The 6,000-nt window shown below is 63.4% G+C and overlaps 1 protein-coding gene across 1 annotated transcript in view; it reads right to left on the reverse strand.

Annotated features, from left to right (window-relative positions):
* Positions 1-5,710, reverse strand: part of TNS3 (tensin 3) — a 200,710-nt gene extending 195,000 nt beyond the window's left edge. The window contains exon 1 of the mRNA XM_047695926.1: positions 5,564-5,710. The gene's annotated coding sequence lies outside the window, so the exon portion shown is untranslated. The remainder of the gene's footprint in view (positions 1-5,563) is intronic.
* Between the last annotated feature and the right edge of the window lie 290 nt (positions 5,711-6,000).

The following is a 6,000-nucleotide window of genomic DNA, read 5'->3' on the forward strand; positions in this document are numbered from 1 at the left end:
ACAGCTGTCGGGTCCGCTCCTGCGTCTCCACGTGCTGGGGCGCCTGCTGCCGTCGACCCCCCACCCCGAGTGCGCAGAGGCGGTTACGGGGGGGACGCGCTGTCACTGCCGCGTAGGTGCTGAAATGCGGGGCCCAGGGCGGCACGCGGGACCGGGGTGCCGTCAACCCAAACAGCGCAGCCGAACCGGAGCGAGCGAGCCAGGAAACACGGCCTCGGGGCGGTGCTGCCGGAAGGACGGTTCTCCAAGTCCACAGCCAGGGGAAAGCCCGGGAAAATGGTTTTGTAGGAAAAGACTAAAAAATCAGCTTCAGCAGCTCAGACCTCCACTACCCGGGAAGCTTCTCCTACCCCCGAGTAGCAGAGATGACAAGGGTCCCCCCTCCCTCGGCAGGCCCGGGGCCTCACTCAGCTCCCCGCCAGTGGAGACAAGCACAGATCGCCCCGCCCACCACCCACCGCCCACCGGGCACTTCAGATCTTCTAGCTGTGAACTGGAAACACACCTGTCGGGATCCTCAGGACGAAGGTGCCCCACCGCCTCCTCTGGTTATCACAGGACTCGCCCCCCCCCCCCCCCCCCCCCCCCCCCCCCGCCCGCGCGGGATCAGATAGCACGTCCAGGAATGAGGAAGTGCGGTTCCAGCAGGAGCCGCTGGGGCTAGGGACATTCAGTGGGACCAGAGTCAGCAGTGGCCAGCGAGGGACAGCCCGTGGGACCTGCCGGCGTGAGTCCCGCGAGGGGCATCGAGGCCCCAGGCTGTAGGTGGGGACACCCCAAAGACACTCATGGCGACAGAGGGCGTCTTTACCCCAAGCCTGTGGCCAGCAGAACCCACTCTTTCCCGCAGCGGGCTGCCTGAACCTCGCCTTTGATCTGCGTCCAAAATCACCAGTGGGAGGGAGGGAGCCTCAGGAAACCCCTGAGAGGTGATGAATTAGGAGGGAGGACGGCCAGGACCGAGTCAATGGAGCCCTTTTGTTCCTGGAGCCTGTGCTGCGGCTCCAGCTCTGGCCCTAGCTCCGGGAGGAATGTGCACAGAACGTAGACGCCCAGCTAATGGCCCGGCCGGGCCCCAGGGCGCCTCGATCGATGGCCAGATGTGGGCCAGCCCCCCACCAACATCCCCCTCCCAGCTTTAGATGAGTGCATGCCACTCTGCTGCTGTGGGCCGCGGTGGGAGCGTGGTCCGGACTCCGGCCGGCCTTTCCTGCAAAGAGCAAAGCCAGCACAGGCCCCGGGGCCACACCCCTCGAGCACTTGCCTGCTCCCCTGGCTCAGAGCTACTCCGCTTGTGTCTTCCAAACCTCAGGGAGTGGTTTCACCACTGGCGGCCAGCTTTAGAAAGTCTGCACTGAAATGCCACTGGGGCACACCGGCTGCTACCTCTGGGCACAGCGAGGGCCGCTGAGACCCTCAGCTGCCTGGACGGTGCCCTCGGGCGCAGCGTGGAGGATGCCCGCGGGCACAGCCCGGCCCCGAGGGCACCAGCTGCTCCCTGCTCGGGAGCTGGAACAGGGTCCCACAGACAGACGTCCCTTAATGCTGAAGAACAAAGCCGGAGCTGCGACGGGTACGGGGAGGGTCATCATCTCTCCAGAGCAGAGGAAGAGGAAGGCGGGAGCCCCCCCGTGCCACAATGAGAGCCCAGGGAGGAAGGAAGAGAGAAGCAGAGAGAGACACAGGCTCCCTGTCCGAGGAAGCAGCTGCGCAGGGAGCCCTGCCAGCTGGGGACACCTTGCCGGCCCCTCACGGGGAGCCATGGGGACCCCTGGTCTTGGGAAGAAGTCCCAGTTTTGCAGCCGGGCCTGGGTTCCAATCTGGGACGCCCCCCAGCGCCACGCCACGCCATCCGCTCACAGGCTCCGGCCCCGGTGGCCAACACGGGGCAGACTCCGATCCCAGACGCACCAGGCCCATGACACCGGCGAGCAAGTCAAGCTCCCTGAGTCTCAGGGCCCAATTCTGGAAAATACGGACGAAACCACGCCTCTAGAGACTGGGCGAAGATCAGATCCTGCCCGGCAAACGCCCCCCGTGGCAAGCCCAGCTGTGCCTTCGGAAGAAAGCCTTAGGCTCACAAGGTCACTAGCCTGGCGCAGGGGGATGCTCGCAGAGGGGGGGCACCCAGGCTTCCTGCCCAGCCCAGGAATGCCTTGGAAAGGCTTCTCTCCCCCAGAGCTGGTGGCCTCAAGGGGCTCCTCCCTTCCCTGATCAGAGAATGTTCCCCCGGAGGGAATTTTCCTGCTTACTGACCAAGACTTCTTGAACGTAAATTTGTCATTAACTTAGCCCGCCCAGAACAAAATACATGAATTCCAGATTGCCGCCTTCTATTTTTTCTAAATTCTCATAACTCTTTTAAAATGTGTAGGGGGTCATCCCTGATGACCCTCATCCCCTCCCCTCCGTGACACAGGAAGGCACTGTGATGGCTTCTAAGGTTGGCCCCAGGTGGCGGTCATCCTGCCTTCCCTGGCCTCCTCCTTCCCATCAGCAGAGGCGGCCCCACCCCCACCAGAGGGTGGGCGTTGGGGGGGTTCCGGAACACCCTGCAGGGCTGCACCAGCACCAGACATACAGCTGAGACCCAGAGGTCCCCAAGTACACAAGGAGAGGGACAGTGTGATATGCCTGCAGGAGGGCCCACCTCGTGGATGCGGCCAACCCCCATATGGGGAGACGTGGGTGTTCACCAAACACGGTGCCCATAGGCAAGGGCCCACAGGAAGTTCCAGAAACCCAGAGATTCATGTTTCCTGCGTTTCTAGAAAAGGAGCAGACATGGAGACCTAACGGGTCTTGGCCTGAACAGTTGTGGGGGGCAGTGACCCCGCGGGGGAGTGACCCGGCCGTTAGTTCTCAGGACTCAACGCAGTAAAACAGATTCATAACATTTCTGGAACCTAAGAGAAGCCAAGTCCCGCTCAGCAGCACTTTGATGGAAGCGACCTTGAATGCGTGGGCGTTTTCAAGTGGGGGGGCACTGTGGTAACAATGCCTTTGTGCAGTGGGTGGGCTTTCCATGCCAGCTTCATGTGGGCGCGACTGGGAAGAGCACCGGCGGCATGCAGCCCCCCACACCCCGCTGGGCCCGGAGGGTTTCAGAAAAACCTCTGTCAGAACAGCCAAACAGTGCGGAGGTCAGAGGACTTTCCAGAGACAGTGACGGCCGCCCACGCTGTCGCTTCCTGCCGGGAACCAAGGGCAGCTCTGACCTCACCAGACACCCGCTCAACTAACCCACTCACAAGGACTGCTGTTCCCGGATCCACAGAGACAACCGCAGTGGTCTCTAGGCACACAGGCTGGCTCTTGGGCAGTCCAGGATCCGTGCACCTTGCGGGGGGGGGGGGGGGCAGGCACCTCACCCCTGCTCCCACTGCCAGGAGCAGACCCTCAGGCCCAGCCATGAAACAGGGCCTCTCCCGTGGCTGGGAGCCACCCTAAGGAAGCCTCCTACCGAGAGAGCCACAGCCCCACTGGGTGGTGGGCACACGAGGGTAACACTGCTGGTGGAGGCTGGGGGATTCTCCAGCAGGAATGCCCTGCGCCTCCCCCATCGGGAGCTCATGGGGAGGGGAGGGTGTTGTGAGGGAACAGAAGGCTTCTCCCCAACATCAGGGTGGTTTATGCCTGGCCGATCCTAGAGAAGGAGCAGGAGAGGCGGGCCACTAGCCAGAGGTTTGATCCAGACCCCTGCCTGACAACGTCCTCATCTGTAAAATGGGCCAGCCTGCGGGTCCGAAACCGTCCCTTCTGGGGCTCTGTCCCCTCACTTTCCTCAACTTTTCACCTTCTTCTCAGGCTTTTTCATTCTTTGTAATCTCCACCCCCATCAGGAGCAACACCCCGCTGCAGGAACGTATTTGAGCCTGTGACCTTCAGCTCCCAGAGTCCCCTTTGCAAGGGGCTCTATTTGAAACCATTAGGTGCCAATGCTACCCTTTGTAAACATAGTCAGTTTGCATCCAGGAGCACTCAGCTCCTGGCGCGCCTACTTCTCTTTCTGCCAGAGCTTTGCGAAGCGTCCATCTGCCCATCTGCCGCCGCTGCCAGCTTTGCCACTGGGCTGAGGAATCCGCCATGAGAATAGGCACCCACTCGTCCGGGGAGCAGGAAGCCCGGGGCTGCACCACCCTGTTTCATCAACTTGGACAAGACACCTAGCTTTTTCTTTGCCTCCGTTTGCACACCCGTAAAATGGGGCCATAACCGCAGCTCCCTCTGGGGGTTGCCACATGCATGAAAGGCGAAATGAACTCAGGCAAGGCAGTCAGCACACACGCTGGGGATGTGCGCCGATGCTTTGTCTCTGAACTCACCCTTCCTCTGCAAGATTGCAAAGTAAGTTACTATTACTTTGAGGTCAGGAGTCTGGCCTCCTGCCGGTTCCCAGGCAGCTCCCGGTGCACAAAGGTCCCCTCTTTCCCTGCAGCCAGGCTCTGCTCCCTCCACCCTCCAGCTGCAGACTCCAGGGGGGTCCCTCCTTGGCCCCTCCAGGCCTCTCCACAGAAAGGCCTTTCTAATACTTGTTGATTGATTTGCAAATATAACCTCCCCCGCCCTAAAGAGGAGAGAATCACAGGACGCAATCTCTTTCAAAGAGCCTAGAAGTGGAGCACTTCAAAGACTCAAAGAGGGCAACGGGCACACAGCAAACCCACCAGAATGTCAAAACGGGGGTCCTGAAGGGCTGACGTCAGGCAATGAGATAATTAATACAATATTAACATTAATGCAATGAATGCAATGAAAACTCGCATGGTGCTATTTTCAGGATATGTTTCAAATCTTGGAGGCCACGGGTCCATATCACAGGGAGTGAAAGCCCAGAGAAACTCTAAGTGTGTGAAGGGTTGGAACCCCGTCTGGGTGGGCGCTTCTCCCTAAGCAGGCAGTGACCGCCCTCAGCAGTGCTCTCTCTTGTCCCCACGTCCCGGGGCGCTGGTATTAACCACGGTGGACAGTGGGGGTCACCCTCTGGCGCTGTCTTAAGAATCCAGTCCCTTCCCGCCACACACAGATCTTCGTATCACTTCAGGCAAAGCCCCCAGCGCCCTTGTCAGCCAGCGGCGCCCACCCGCACGCAGACCCCCGCCCGAGCCCCGGGACCCTCCCCGCTGCGGCTTGTCAGCGACCGCGCGGCGGGCCGGGGTACACGTGCCACAGGTGGCGCGGGGCCCCGGCGACCCCGCGCGGTTTCTGCTCCTTCGGAAGGAGCGAGCTCCCCCCCACCCGCCCCGCGCCTCCCGCCCAGCCCGGGGACGGGGACGGAGCCTGCTGGCCCAGAGCGGGAGAGGGCCCCCGAGCTCGGCTCTCCGCCCTGCAAGTCTCGGGACGCGTCCCAGAGAGCGAAGTCCTCCGGGCGCCGCCGCGCATTGCCGCTCCGGCCGCGCCCCCGGACCCGGACCCGGACCCGGACCCGGGATCTGCGCCGCCGGCCCCGTCCCCGGACCCCAGGCCGGCTCGCTCTCGCGCGCCCCCCAAGGCCCTCCCCGCGCCCAGCGCGCTTTCGCCGGCGCCCGCCCGAAACAAAGCGAGCGGCGGCGCGGCCCGGTACCTGGGCGAGCGGCGGGTCCCGCGGGCGATGGCCGCAGCAGGCCGGGCGCTGAGCAGCGCAGCAGCGCGCGGGCGGGCCGTCCTCCTGGCTCGCCGCCGCGCCCGCCGCAGGGCCCCCTCGAGGCGGAGCGGGCAATCGCCGCCGCCGCGCCCGGCCGCCGGTCACCTGGCCTCAGCGCCCAGCCCTGCGGGCGCAGGGCGGACCCGCCCCCGCGCACCCCCGTGCGCCCCTGCGCCCCGGGACCTCCCCGCCAGGCCCCGCGGGACAGCCAAATGGTGGCCCACCCGGGGGTCCCTGTTCCGAGAGTTCACGCGCCGCAGGTGGGGGGCGGGGAGAGGCTGGAGGCCTGACCCCTGCAAAACCGGTTGTTCCTTCCTTCACTCATTCCTTCCTTCCTTCCACGCTGCAATTACTGTGCCCGCGGGAACCCAGGCCTC

The sequence above is a fragment of the Lutra lutra genome, chromosome 11, assembly GCF_902655055.1.
Source record: "Lutra lutra chromosome 11, mLutLut1.2, whole genome shotgun sequence".
NCBI lineage: Eukaryota > Metazoa > Chordata > Mammalia > Carnivora > Mustelidae > Lutra > Lutra lutra.